A 16,172-nucleotide genomic window follows, 5' to 3' on the forward strand; every position below is an offset into this window, starting at 1 on the left:
TAAAATTTGCCCTTTATTGATTAAGCAGTTAGTCCAAAAATGCCAGAGGAAAGACGAATCCCTTTCCATCGGTAAGGTAAGACACTTTGGTGATTTTTGGATGATCTAGTGGACATGAAACAGGCTAAAGTATTAGTCACCATTTTGTAACAATTACACAATGAATAATCTATCCAGCTGCTAAGTTGAGGCAAAGAACTAATAAAATGAGTTAACAACAACAAAAAACCTGGTCCTCCCCAAATCCAGAAAATCTGATGAGAAGTAAAAGCCTTCCCCTGACTCATTTTGTGTCAGGAATATTTTCAGTGTTCTGGCTTTACCGAGTTACTTCCTCATTTCAGAGTCAAGCTACACAAGTGAAGGGGAGATGAGAGTGCCAGGAAACTAGCAGGACAATGCCAGCTGCCGAAATGCTGACCAAAGTTGAAAGGTCAGCAGTCATCTGTGGCACATGTGCTTCATTCTGATAAACACTTGGATGCTGGAAATGGTTCTGTTCTCAGATAGTTTATAATTTAGGTGAGGAAGAGAAGTGAGAGGGAGCTTTACTGCTGGGAATCTTATTTCATATTTGAGAGCAATTAACCAGCTGATAAACAGGCTTCTGTTTTCCATCTGAATGGCCAATGTCCATTCATCTGGGACAGTATCTTGTCAAATGGGCCACAATAACAATAAAGTTTATGTGTCTTGGCTCTTTTATCCTCCAAAAACCTGTAGTAACCTCCTGCGTTGGAATCAAGTTCAGCTCATACCTGAACTGAGCATGCAAAATAATTACCTTCCAGAATCCACCTGATGGTGAGGCTATGGAAGATTATCTTGTTTTGAGCTGGAAATAGGGATGGAAAGTGTCTTTTTGTTTTGATGGCTCTTTATTTTTGTATAATCAGAACATGCCCTGCAAGCCATAGTGTTCTCTATTCCACATGTTTATATAGCTTAAACACAACGTAAGACAGGCACTACCACATTTCGAAAGGGGTTCTAGATTTTAAATGGCATATGAGAGCGTCTTAGTCTCTGAACTACCTTTACCCATTTTCTAACCACTTATTATTGATAATGCTGAGAACTTTTTGTAATGACTTAATATTTCACCACAAACTGTAAATTTTGCATGTTCGTTTTATTTTTTCTTTTCACCCATACATTTTCCAGTGTGTTTGTATTCATCTCCCCCCCCCTCAAATAATAAGATCATTTGCTCCCGTATTGGCTTGATATAATATTTTCACAAATGAAGGTGATGTGTGATCGTATTGTTTTTTTTCCCCCCTCACAGCAGTGATTGGAAAGAAAAGCCACTTATATCCTCTTGCTAAGTTTCCCTTGAGAAGAATGAATAAAATGAGCTGTGTAGCCTCGTAACCATGGAAGAGATTTCCTGTATAATGTTCACAACTTCGGCAGGGTAATTATTAAGGCCACACAACTTCTGATAAAATTTCTGGAAAAATGGAAATTACATGGTTAGCTTTTATGTGTTGACTCATATATGGCCAGATCAGGTTAAGAGCGAAAAATAGTGTAGATTTTTATGCATTCCCCAATCAATATTTGTTGAGCTATACTGTGTGCTATTTGCTCAAGAATAGAAATATGATTAATATATGGCTTCAGTTCGCAAAGACTTAATAATCTAGCATGTTTGGTTGCACTGGTTGTAGTAGTGGTAGATGGTGTTGATGATTGGTGATGATTTTGGTTTGTGTTGGGGAAGAATTATTGGGAAGAAAATATGTCACCTGGGACCTGTACTCATATCACCTGGAAAATGTACACTAGTTTAATTTTTCATTTCATCTATTACCACAGATTTGCTTAAAGGTGATATTGATAATTATTGATTCCTATCACTCTTAAATCTCATTTATACTTTAATGAGCCTCAAGGTTCTGAAAAGATTTCAAAGGTGGGATCAAACTTTAATCAAATGTAGGAAACTTTAATCAAATGTAAGAAATCAAATGTAGGAAACTTCTTAGCTCCTACTCTTTCTGGGAAAGTGCTTCATGCTTTATAAGAAATATGCTCATTAACATAAGGTATATAATTTCCCTGTGGGGATGGGACATGTGTGTATATATCTAAGTGATATGCAACATGCATATGTACACACAATGCTTTTGCATATTCCTACATGAGTGAATCAATGTGGTATAGACCATATACACAAAATGATACTTCAACTCTAAATCACAGATCACTGTGGGGTAGGGTTAATCATAAAGAAAGGTCTTTTTTTTTTTTTAAAGATTTTATTTATTTATTCATTCGACAGAGATAGCGACAGCCAGCGAGAGAGGGAACACAAGCAGGGGGAGTGGGAGAGGAAGAAGCAGCCTCATAGCGGAGGAGCCTGATGTGGGGCTCGATCCCATAACGCCGGGATCACGCCCTGAGCCGAAGGCAGACGCTTAACCGCTGTGCCACCCAGGCGCCCCAATCATAAAGAAAGGTCTTTATCAGAGTCAACATAAAATGAAGTATTGAACTTGTTTTAGTAAAAAAGGGAGAAGATATGCATGCTCTCAATACTGAAAATAGAGAAAGGGAAGAGAAATAATATTGAGGACTTAATTTGGTGAATACTTTTAGGAAATGCAATATCCACCCAGCACTTTGACTTCAGCCAGAGAATTGGTCTATGGCCCTATTTTCTTTAGGCTGAAATCTTTATGATGAAGAATGACTGCTCTGACTATGGATTTATTTTCCAGTAACAATTACTTTTAGAGTATCAGTGACTCTTGACTTCTCTTGTTCAGCTGTTCTGCAGTTTACCTGTTAACTGTATTTGGTATATTTGGTAAATAGCTGTTATGACCCGAGAAGTATTTGTTGACTTTTATGTGACTAGCCTTGGGCCAAGTTTTACAGAGCAGAGCAGAAATGTAAGACATGATTCTTTCCTGCAAGGCTATTCTAATATGATCGGATAACCTACTCTCTGGCAATATATTTGAAAATACAATTACTAGTAATACGGAAAGGGACATGCTATAGGACGACCTAGCTCGTATCTAAGGGCTTCTTAAAAATGAGAGGAAAGTGTAGTACCAGCAAGTAGGAGTCCCTGCTTCTAGCCCGTGTCTTACTTAGTTTGGACACAGGACGAGTTCAGTGTTCTAGGCCACTGATAGTCCACCTCTGACCCTTAGACTTGAGCTGTATATGTGGGCCACACAGTCAGGTCTCACCTCTCTGTATTTGGAACATGTGCCTCCTCTGATCTACAAGCACCAGATGGTGGCAAGGTGGCAGCAGACACTCTTTGCTTTATGGTAACTGGGACAGTTACCCTATTCCTGCCACACGCTTTGCACTGCACGTCAGGCAGATCTCAGACTGGCTGTGCCTGTTTCCTCTGAGGGTTTTCCAGAATGTTGTTTCTCATTGATAATCAACCCTTCTGATCAGAGTTCTCTCTTGCCTATGATTGATGTGGTAACATACTTTCCTGGGTTAGTCTTTTTTTTAATGGTATTTTATTTAAATTCAATGAACATATAATGTATTATTGGTTCCAGAGGTAGGGTCAGTGATTCATCAGTCTTAGATAACACCCAGTGCTCATGACATCTAGTGCCCTCCTTAATGTCCATCACCCTGTTATCCCATCACCCCACCCCTCTCCTCTCCAGCAACCCTTAGTTTGTTTCCTGTGCTTAAGAGTCTCTGATGGTTTGTCTCCCTCTATGATTTCGTCTTGTTTTATTTTTTCCGCTCTTCCCCTATGGTCCTCTGTTTTGTTTCTTAAATTCCACATATCCGCAAGATCATGTGGTAATTGTCTTCCTCTGATTGACTTATTTCACTTAGCATAACACCCTCTAGTTCTCCATTGTATATATAAACCACGTCTTCTTTATCCATTCATCTGTTGATAAACATCTGGGCTCTTTCCATCTTTTGGCTATTGTGGACATTGCTGCTATAAACATTGGGGTGCAGGTGCCCCTTTGGGTTTCTACATTTTTATCTTTGGGATAAGTACCCAGTCGTGCAATTGCTGGGTCATAGAGTAGCTCTATTTTCAACCCTTTTAGGAACCTCCATAATGTTTTCCAGAGTGCCTGCACCAGCTTGCATTCCCACCAACAGTGTAAGAGGGTTCCCCTTTCTCTGCATCCTCGCTAACATCTGTCATTTCCTGAGTGGTTAATTTTAGCCATTCTGACTGGTGCGGGGTGGTATCTCATTGTAGTTTTGATTTGTATTTCTCTGGGTTAGTCTTAAGCCTTGTTGGAAATGGGATGGACATTTCTTATTTGAATAGACCATTCCTCTTGTTCAGCTCAGGGGCTCTTGCCAATCCTCTGCATTGGTGGCAGTTTATGGAAGGCAGGGTTATGGTCAACACTGGTAGGTATTACATTCTAGGAATGAATGACATGATTTTGGTTAAAGATTTTGAGGGAAGACATATTTGGAAGATGTGTTATCCTATGTTTAAACTATAAAATTCTGTCCGATAAGATTAAAATGACAGAAAATGAATGATAACTCCTACTTTGCTATGTACTACGGATAAGACTTGTATTTATTTGTGGTCATCATCAATGAAGTGCAGTTATAACCTTTGATAACACAGTGATGCAGCATCATGAGTAATGATATAAGTAAATAAATGGTGTTAGGGAACTGCAGTAGCAGAAAGATCTATCTCATTTCAATACAAATGCATTCTGAAGAGCTATGGCTTTATGAATAATGGCATTGCTACCTTTTTCATGTAGTGTGAGGTATGAAATTATTTAGAAAATGACATATTAGACAACAAATAACATGAAGAAATTGTTTCTGAACCTGCAGAGGAAGAGATGGTGTCTGGAAACTAAGAAGAATCTTCATATATATTGATTGGGCAATAAACAAATAGGTAACTACTTCCTCTCTACCCATTCTAAGTCATCTAAGTCTTCATTTCTACCTCATAGGGACACCTGCATTTAGTAATTTATTTTAAATCTAATTCTTCATATAGACAAAAATATTTGTCCAGAGTACCTCACAACTAGGAATGGATAAATGTATCAAAGGAAAGCATAGACTATATCAAGAATAGTTTTGAGGGAATTCTCAGCATCATCATTCTTTGTTTCCTCAGGACAGTCATTGTTTTCCTAATGCTGGACTTTGCGGTTTCTCACACCAACAGACTCTTGGCTCAGAATGGCATCTTCTTCTGGGGCGCCTGGGTGGCTTAGCTGGTTAAGCAACTGACTTGGATTTCAGCTTAGGTCACTATCTCAGGGTCATGAGATGGAGCCCTGCGTTGGGCTCCATGCTCAGTGGGGAGTCTTCTTGAGATTCTCTCCTTCTCCCTCTGCCCCTCCCCACCACGCTCGCTCTCTTTCTTTCTCTCCCTAAAAAATAAATAAATAAATAAATCTTAAAAAAAAAGAATGGCATCTTCTGCCAGATGAACACCCATACTCAATTTTAAAATGTCTTCTTTTAAAAAACAGCAAACAAACAAAAGCCAGTGTTTTATCCTACCATCTACAATGACTACAAACTCAGCCCAGTTAAACAACTCAGATTTATTGTGAAAGCCCGTTCCAGTTCAGTCTCCATTATTGGTTTTGTATTGATGATCCCGTGAAACCCACACCTTGAAAAAAATTGGGGTGAACTAGAGCATTCCAGGAAGCGTATTTTGTACAATTTGCCCAAGTTTATGAGTAAAAAAAACAAATAGAAAAAGAGATGCAATGTAGTCAAATTCTCAGCATGGTTTTGATTCAGTGGTAAATATCCCGTCGTTACATCTGCAGCATAGTCAATGGCAGATGTTGTTAATGATGATTAGGACTGTTGGGCCACGAAACATCAAGGAGTGAGGATATTGTTTACATTATATGTTAATGTAAGAGAGCATCTGAATATGGTTTTGAAAAATTTAGAAAGATATTTAAACTTCAAGGGAGTTATTGAAAACTATACCTATACCATTGTTCTTTGGCTACTCAAAGTTGTCCTTAGGTGAGGAGCTGCTGTTGCCAACATAGGGCAATCCCACAAACATGTCCATATAGCCACAAGATAGAAGACATATTTCAGAAATTCAGAATAGTCACTGATCACTCACTGGGTGCTCCATGCTACATATTTAGACATATTTTTAAATTGCTCAAATTTATGGAGTATACACGTTGATCTTGTTCCTGTGACAGAAGTTACTAAAGAAAGTGCAACTTTTCTTTGAGTAACTGTCACAATTATTGTTTTAATTAATACTTTATTTTACTACAAATGCTAAATTTTAATTTTTTATTATTGAGATATAATTGACATACAGTGTTAGTTTCAGGTATACAACATACTAATTTGACAGTTCTGTACATTACTCATTGGCACTGTAAGCGTAGTTGCCATCTGTTATCAAACAACATGTTACAATGTTATTGACTATATTCTCTATGTTGTTCTTTTCATCTCCCTGACTTATTTGTTTTAACTGGAACTTTATACCTCTTAATCCCTTTTCATCTATTTTCCCCACCCTACTCCACCTCCCATCTGGCAACCACCAGCTTCTTCTCTGTATTTAAGAGTATTTTGTTTGTTTGTTTTTTAAGATTCCACATGCAAGTGAAATCATATGGTATTCGTCTTTCTCTGTCTTATTTCACTAGCATAATACCTTCTAGGTCCATCAGTGTTGTTGCAAATGGCAAGATCTCATTAATTCATTAAATTTTTAGAAGAGTTTATTTATTTATTTATTTGTCAGAGAGAGAGAGAGCACAAGCAGGGGGAGCAGGAGGCAGAGGGAGAAGCAGGCTTCCCGCTGAGCAAGGAGCCTGATGTGGGACTTGATCCCAGGACCCCGGGATCATGGCCTGAACCAAAGGTAGATGCTTAACTGACTGAGCGACCCAGGCTTCCTGATCTCATTCTTTTTTAATGGCTGAATAACATTCCATTGTGTGCATATGTATACACATACAGATATATCTATATATCTGTATCTATATCTATATATCTGTATCTATATCTATATATCTGTATCTATATCTACATCTATACCACATCGTCTTTATCCATTCATCTATCAATGGACATTTAGGTTATTTCCTTATCTTGGTTAATCTAAATAATACTGCTATAAACATAGGAGTGCATATATTTTTTCAAATTAGTGTTTTTATTTCCTTTGGGTTAATAACCAGTAATGGAAATACTGGCTCATATGGTATTTCTAATTTAAATTTTTTGAGAAATTGCCATAGTGTTTTCTACTGTGATTGCACCAATCTACATTCTCACCAACAGTGAACAAGAGTTCCTTTTCTCCTCCTTGCCAACACTCATTATTTCTTGTCTTTTTGATATTAGCCATTCTGACAGGTGTGAGGTGGTATTTCACTGTGGTTTTGATTTTCTTTTCCCTGATGATGAGTAGTGTTGAACACCTTTTCATGTGTCTGTTGGCTGTCTGTATGTTTTCTTTGGAAAAATTTCTATTCATGTCTTTTCCCATTTTTTTAGATTGTTTTTTGATGTTGAGTTGTGTAAGTTCTTTATATATTTTGGATATTAATCCCTTATCAGATATATCATTTGCAAATATCCTCTCCCATTCATTAGGTTGCCTTTTTGGGGTTTTTGATAGTTTCCTTTGTTGTACAAAAGCTTTTATTTTGATATAGTCCCAATAGTTTATTTTTGCTTTTATTTCTCTTGCCTGAGGAGACATATCCATAAATATGTTGCTAGGACCAATGTCCAAGAGATTACTTCTTATCTTTTCTTTTAGGAATTCTATGGTTTCAGGTCCCATATTTAGATCTTTAATCTGCTTCAAGTTTGTTTATGTGCATGGTATAAAAAAGTGGTCCAGTTTCATTCTTTTGCATATAATTGTCCAGTTTTCCCAATACCATTTGTTGAAAAGACTATCTTTTCCTTATTGTATACTTTTGCCTCTTTAACTTAAATTAATTGACTGTATAGGTGTGGGTTTATTTCTGGGCTCTCCACCTTGTTTCGTTGATCTACATGTTTATTTTTGTGCTCGTACCTTACTGGGTTTGTTTTGTTTGTTTTGCTAAAGCTTTATAGTGTATCTTGAAATTTGGAATTGTGATGCTTCCAGCTTTGTTATTGTTTCTCAAGATTGCTTTGGCTATTTGGGGTCTTGTGGTTCCATACAATTTTAATTTATTTGTTCTAGTTCTGTGAAAAATGCTGTTGGTGTTTTGATAGGGATTTCATTGACTCTATAGATTGCTTTGGGTAGTATGGTCATTTTAATCATATTAATTCTTCCAATCAATTAATTCTTCCAGTTTTTTAGTGTGTCTTCATTTTCTTTCATCAACGTCTTGTAGTTTTTAGACTATAGGTCTTTTAGCTCCTTGCTTAAATTTATTGCTAGGTATTCCATTCTTTTTGGTGCAATTGTAAATGGGGCTATCTTAATTTTCCTTTCTGCTCTTTTGTTTTTAGTATATAGAAATACAACAGATTTCTATATATTATTTTTGTATTCTGTAACTTTACTCAGTTTATTAGTTCTAGTAGTTTTTGGTGGAGTCTTTTGGGTTTCCTATGTATAGTATCATGTCCTCTGTAAATAGTGACAGTTTTACTTCTTCCTTACCAATTTAGCTGTCTTTTATTTCTTTTTTTTGATGATTACTATAGCTAGGACTTCCAATAATACATTGAATAAAAGTGCTGACAGTGAATATCCTTATCTTTTTCCTGATCTTAGAGGAAAAGCTTTCTGTTTTTCACCACTGTGTATGATATTAACTGATTATTTTCTATATGGTCTTTTTTTTTAAAGATTTTATTTATTTATTTGTCAGAGAGAGAGCGCACAAGCAGCAGGAGCAGCATGCAGAGGGAGAAGGAGGATCTCTGCTGAGCAAGGAGACTGATGTGGGACTCAACCCCAGGACCCTGGGATCATGACACGAACCGAAGAGCCACCCAGGTGCCCCACATATATGGCCTTTATTATGGTGAGGTATGTTTCCTCTACACTCACTTTGTTGAGTTTTTATCATGAATGTATATTGTGTTTTGTCAAATACTTTTTCTCCATGTACTGAGATTGTCATATGGTTTTTATCTTCCCTCTTGTTAATGTGATGCATCACATTGATTTTCAAGTAGTGAACTACCCTTGTATTCCTGGAATCAATCCCACTTGATTGTGGTGAATGATCCTTTTAATGTGTTTTTGAAAGTGGTTTGCTAGTATTTTGTTGAGGATGTTTGCATCTATCTTCATCAAGGATTATTGGCATGTAGTTTTCTTTTTTTGTGGTGTCTTTGTCTGGTTTTGGTATCAGAGTAGTATTGGACTCGGATAGAATGAATTCGGAAGTTTTCCTTTCTCTTCTATTTTTTTGGAATAGTTTGAGAACAATAGGTATCAAACTATTCTTTAAATGTTTGGTAGAATTCACCTGTGAAGCTCTCTGGTCCTGAACTTTTGTTTGAAGTTTTTTGATTATTGATTATTGATTCAATTTTGTTGCTAGTAATCTGTTCAAATTTTCTATTTCTTCCTGATTCAATTTTGGAAAATTGTATGTTCCAGGACTATAACTATTTCTTGTAGATAGTCCAACTTATTGGCATATAATTTTTTATAATATTCTCTTATAATTCTTTGTATTTCTGTGGTATTTATTATTTCTCCGCCCTCATTTCTGATTTTATTTGAGTCTTTTTCTTTTCCTGATGAGTCTAGCTAAAGGTTTATTAATTTTGTTTATCTCTTTTAAGAAGCAGCTCTTGGTTTCATTAATCTTGTCTTTCCTTTTCTTTCTTTCTTTCTTTCTTTCTTTCTTTCTTTCTTTCTTTCTTTCTTTCTTTCTTTTCTTTCTTTCTTTCTTTTCTTTCTTTTCTTTCTTTCTTTCTTTCTTTCTTTCTTTCTTTCTTTCTTTCTTTCTTTCTTTCTTTCTTTCTTTCTTTCTTTCTTTCTTTCTTTCTTTCTTTCTTTCTTTCATCTCTGCCCTGATCTTTAGTATTTCCTCCCTTGTACTAGCCTTGGGCTTTTTCTTCTTTTTCTAGTTCCTTCAGGTGTAAAGTTAGGTTGTTTATTTGCAATTTTTCTGGTTTCTTGAGATAGGCCTATATCACCATAAACTTCCCTCTTAGAACTGCTTTTGCTGTGTCCAAATATTTTGGACCATTGTTTTTCATTTTCATTTGTCCCCATGTATTTTTTTTCCTCTTTGATTTCTTGATTGATCCATTCCTTGTTTAGTAGCATGTTGTACAGCCTCCATGTGTTTGTGTGTTTTCCCAAGACATTTTTCTTGTAATTAATTTCTAGTTTCATGCAATGTGGTTGGAAAAGATGCTTGATATGATTTCAATCTTCTTAAATTTATTGAGACTTGTTTTGTGGCATTACATGGCTATATTCTGGAGAATGTTCTGTGTGCACTTGAAAAGAATATGTATTCTGCTGTTTGGGGATGGAACGTCCTGTACATATTTGTATTGGGTCTAATGTGCCATTCAACGCCCCTGTTTCTTTGTTGATTTCTGACCAGATGATCTATCCATTGATGTATGTGGGATATTAATGTCCCCTACTATTATTATATTACTATCAATTTCTCCCTTTATGTCTGTTAATATGTATTGTTTTATGTATTTAGATTGCTTTATGTATTTAGATGTTTCTATGTTGGGTGCATAGATATTTACAATTGGTATATGGTCTTGTTGGATTGGTTCCTTTATCATTATGTAATGCCCTTCTTTTTCTTCCACTTCTTTTGTGTGGATTATCATTTTCCATCCCTTCACTTTCAGTGTGTATGTGTTTTTTAATTCTGAGGTGAGTCTCTTGTCAGCAGCATATAGATGGATCTTGTTTTTTTATTCATTCTGTCATCCTATGTCTTTTGGTTGGAACATTTAGTACATTTGCATGTAAAGTAATTTTTGGTAGGTATGTACTTACTGGCATTTTTTAAAATTGTTTTCCGATTGTTTTTATAGTTTTCTCTGTTCCTGTCTTCTCTTGCTTTCTTCCTGGACATGTTTGATGACCTTCTATAGGCTTATGCTTGGCTTCCTTTCTTTTGTGTCTATTATAGGTTTTTGATTTGTGGTTACTGTTGGGTTCATATATAACATTCTATGTTTATAGCAGTTTATATTAAGTTGATGGATACTTAAGTTCAAACACATTGTAAGAGCACTAAATTTTTACTTCTCCTTCTACTTTTTTGCATATGATATTATATTTTATATCTTTTTGTTTTGTGTATCCTTTGACTAGTTTTTGCAGATATAATTAATTTATTACTTTTGTGTTTTCACTTCCATACTGGCTTTGCAAGTGATTCATCTACTACCTTTACTATATATTTCCTTTTACTTGTGAAATTTTTTCCTTCTATAATTTTCTTACTTCTAGTTATGGCGCTTTCTTTCCACTTAAAAAATTCTTTTTAACATATTTTGTAAGGTTGGTTTAGTGGTGATGAACTCCTTTAACTTTAGTCTGTCTGAGAAATTTTGTCTTTCCTCTGATTCTGAATGATAACCTTTTCAGATAAAGTATTCTTGGTGGTAGGTTTTTCCTTTCAACACTTTGAATATGTCATGCCACTCTCTTCTGGCCTGCAAAGTTTCTGCTGAAAAATCAGCTGATAGCCTTATGGGGTTTCCTTTGTATGTAACTATTTTCTTTTCTCATGCTGTTTTTAAAATTCTCTTTTTATCATTGCATTTTGCCATTTTAATTAACACGTGTCTTGATGTGGACCTCCTTGGGTACATCTTGTTAGGGGCTCTTTGTACTTCCTGGACCTGGATGTGTGTTTCCTTCCAAAGGTTAGGGAATTTTTCAGCTACTATTTATTTGAATAACTTTTCTGTTCCCTTTTCTGTTCTCTTTTCTCCCTCTGGGATTCCTAAAATGCGAATGTTGTTATGGTTGATGTCACAGAGTTCCTTTAACTTATTCCTGTTTTTTTATTATTCTTTTTTCTTTGTGCCATTCAGCTTCGTTGCTTTTCATTACCCTGTCTTGCAGCTTGCTGATCAGTCCTTCTGCCTCCTCAAATATGTTGTTTATTCTGTTTGGCATGTTTTTCATTTCTGTTGAATTCTTTAGCTCTGACTCAGTCTTTTTTTATATTTTCTATCTTTTTGTTGAATTTCTTACTGAGTTTATTCCTTCTTTTCTCAAATCAAGTGAGTATCTTTATGACCATTACTTTGGACTCTTTATCAGGCATATTGCTTATCTCTGTTTCATTTAACTCTTTTACTCTGATTCTGTTTTGTTCTTTCATTTCTGGCATATTACTCTGTCTCCTCATTTTATCAAACTCTGAGTTTGTTTCTATGTATTAGGTAGGTTACCTATGTCTCCTGGTCTTAAAAGAAGTGACCTTGCTTAGAAGAGGACCTGTGGTGCTCTATAATCCAGTTCTCTCTGGTCACCAGAACTAGGTGTTCCAGGTGTGTCCCATGTATGGACTCTGGGTACCCTCCTGTTATGGCTGAGTTGCAACTGCTTTTAGCTCAGTGGCTGCGATAACCAGTTTTACCTGCTTTGGGCGTACAGGGCAGGGTTTTCTCCCCACACTGTTGAAAGGCCCAGCTACAGGCCCTGTGAGCTCTTTGGTGGGCAGGTCTGGCAGTCAGCCTAACTGTCTGCAATTAGCTTCTCTGCCATAGCTGCAAGAACACCAAATGACAGGGCTTGCTTCCCATGCAGCCATCTAGGAGACCTGGCTTCAGGAACTGTAGGCACACTGGTTTATAGGGTTATTTCCCTGTCTCTGCAGGGCAGGAGTCTCTTTGAAGTGGCCCTGGCCCAGGCTGGGGCTGCCTGCCAGGTGTGGTGGGGCAGGAGCCACTTTGGAGAGATATCTGCTGAAATGGGCAGTTTGAATGAGGCAGGTCCACAGGGGGAGTGCTGGGATGAGCACATAGTGCTAGCAAAGTAGATGAAGGATGTTAGTGCTGGCTCCCACAAGTGCCTGGCTATCTAGGCTGGGGAATGAGAAGAAAAATGGTGCCTACAAGCACTTTTATTCCCAGAGGAATCTCTTCTATATCCCTACCTCTTTGGCACATTTTCTAAGATCAGTTACTCAATCTTCAGGTATGTCCCAGGCACTTTTTACACTGTTGCTTTTGTGCTATGCCTCAGGCCATTATTCAGTATTTTGGCTTTTTAAGGGCAGGGACTTGGTTTCCTATCATCCTCTGGCTCTCCCAGGGTTTAACTCTCTGCTTTTTAAATGATTTTCAAAGCCAGATGTTAATGGGGACTTCTTCTCCCAAGGTGAGTCCCCAGTGCCAGGGTTGCCCAGTGTTGGGTCTGATCCTCTACTTCTTCAGGCTTGTGATGTCCCTCCCATTTGTGGTTAGTCATGCTGGGATATGGTTCCCAATGGTGTCTCTGCCCCTCCTCTCCTTTTCAGTGTGGCCTTCTCTCTATGGCTGGTTGTGGAATATCTGTTCTGCAGTCTTAAGGTTGTTTTCAGAGTTAGTTGTATAAATAAAATTGTTTCTCTGTGTTTCCAGGGGGCAAGGTGAGCTCAGGATACTCCCATTCCATCATCTTCCCGCTTCTCCCAGATTTTAAATTTCATTTGTCCTAAATATTTAAAGGAGTCTTTTCCGTAAAATTATTTAGAAACAATTAAAATCCTGCCACAAGGGGAAATGGTAATCTAGGACATTATCACCCAACAAATTTAAAAACTGTATGTTTTCTGCATGTTTTATGATCCTGGCTTAATAGTGAAGGAACACCATAATAATGCCAAGAAACCAAGAACTTAGTAGTAATAACTAAATTTAAGATTAATTTCTTACGATAATCAATTTTTCAATTTGCTCAGGAAATTTTAAAAAGCATCCTTGTTTCCATTTACTTCCTAGTTTTAACTTTTCTTTTTTGGAAAAAAAACATAATTTGTGACAATTTCAGTTGACTATATTTCTTCTGTCTTAATGGTAATTTAAATAATTTAAAATAAAACCATGGATGAAATAAATAGTTCAGCCTGGTATTTCTCCCATCATAATGTAAAGAATTTTTTTAGGCACCCAGCTGCCCCACTGATTATTTATAATTTTTAAAGGACCATTTTATGTATTTTAATTTTTGTGTCATAAGCCATATAAAGATGGATAGACCATTGTAATATGATGAAGAAAAATTCTCTGATCATACTTGATTCTTGCAGTCATCAAAAGGTGTTTGCTTTCAAAAGAATTATACTTCCAGCTGGCTTGCCTTGGGGAACGTCAATTAAATCCAAATTATTTTGTGATAGAGATTTTGCCACTTTTAGAGACAGGGTAAGTGAACTAGAAATGACAAAAATCAAATGAGAAATGAAAAAAATAAAGTTTCATATTTACCTGTAAATTGCTTTTCTTACAATTAAGCATTGGTTTACCCTTGCCAAATGTCCCCATTTGCAGATGCCTATTAAAAAATAAGCTGTTTTCATTTCCTGCTAGTACACAGTTTGGCTTCTTTTAGTGCATGCTTGTGCTCCGTGCTTTCAGAAGAGCTTTGTGTTATCCCTGGTATCTTGTACTTATAAAGAATCACTTTGAGTGTGTGTGGCCTGGTTCCTAACAGTCTATCGATTCATTGAATTTCCTGAATTTCAGAATGTCACCAATTGATTCTTTATGCTGCCTGGCAGAGCAATTCTTAATTTTTGTCTGTTTCATCCCAACATCATTCTTAAGAAGAAAAGGTTTTCCTTACATTGCCTTGAAGGGTTTACTGAATCATACATCACCAAGAACATTTTAAAGCTTTATTTTGTCTGTTATTTAAAGTGGAAAATGCTGTCCCTTAAGACACTGGCACTCTGCCATTTGCCTCCAGAATATTTCATGGTTCACTGTCAGGACTGTTGCTTTTTCTAGAAGAACATATGGGCCATTTTGGAGAAGTTTTCTGTAACATTCAGATGCTGAACATATATCTATTTACATTTGGTCTCCAACAAATAATTTTTCTGGAATTTTTATACCTTATGGATTCTTTGGAACTTACTGAAAAGTATATTGGAGCCTGATGACGCCAAAGGAGGCTGTGAGTTGGAAGTAGAAGGGACTAAATTTAATTGAAGCAAAGTTTAGCACCATTGGAATGTATTCCTGTGATTTCATTATTTTTCACTGGAATATTTCACCTTCCTCCTCTGCCTCCCCCTCTTTCTCTTCCTCTTCCTCCTTCTCTTCCTTCTTCTTCTTTTTTAGTGATTTCAAATAGTCAGTATAAAATATTTAAAGTAAAGGGGAAAAGATCCTCCTGCACTCTGTAATGTTGATAAATAAGTCATTGGAATGTGGTAGGAGTTAGCACACACTTGAGGATGATTGTGTCATTAAAATTGCATCCAGTCAATCTGGAAATACCTCACCTGAATTGTTCTGTAAACACTCTTCTCACTAAAACACCTGTTTAGTCTGATTGTGTATATTTTGAGTTAAAGGAATCAAACAAAATGCATTTAAAACAAGCAATTAAAACTAAAGTACAACTACATTCTGAATGGAGGTGCTAATTACAATTCCAAGGAAGAATAGTCTTCCCTTTTGTACAATATATTGTATTGATGACTAGAACTAGGTGGGTTTTAGTGAAAAGAGACTAATTCCTCATATTACTGTTCTACCAGATTGTCTCTTTGTTGGTCATTTGGTAAACAACTTATTGATTTGCTAAGTTATGAAGCTAGCTGGCTCTTAAATGAGAGTACTATGGCAATGAAGGAAGAATGAGGAAGTGAAAGAAAATAAAACAAAAGAATAACAATCACATTCTAAATCTGGAAACCATTAATAATACCATAGTCAGGGACCTAAGCATAGAAAGTCTTTTGCCCAAGCAAAGCTGGGGTCTCTCCAGATCCAGAAGCCTGGAGGAGTTGAACAGAACAGAAGTGGTGATGGTCAGAGCAAGATAAAAAGGGAAAATGAAAGTACATGAAAGAACCTCTGTGTCATCAGAGAAGGCATGAAATCAGAGATAGATTTTAGAGAATGTGCCCTTCAGGGAAACCCAAAGTAAGTATGGCTGTATGTCTTACCACTTCAATTATTTGATTCTCTCTCATGTTAGAATTATATACGTGTCATCTTGTTGTCAACTTGTTCTTAATCCATGTGTCTCATTTTGCCACTTGGCCACA

This window comes from Ursus maritimus, unplaced genomic scaffold (assembly GCF_017311325.1).
Source record: "Ursus maritimus isolate PB19 unplaced genomic scaffold, ASM1731132v1 scaffold_5, whole genome shotgun sequence".
NCBI classification, from domain to species: domain Eukaryota; kingdom Metazoa; phylum Chordata; class Mammalia; order Carnivora; family Ursidae; genus Ursus; species Ursus maritimus.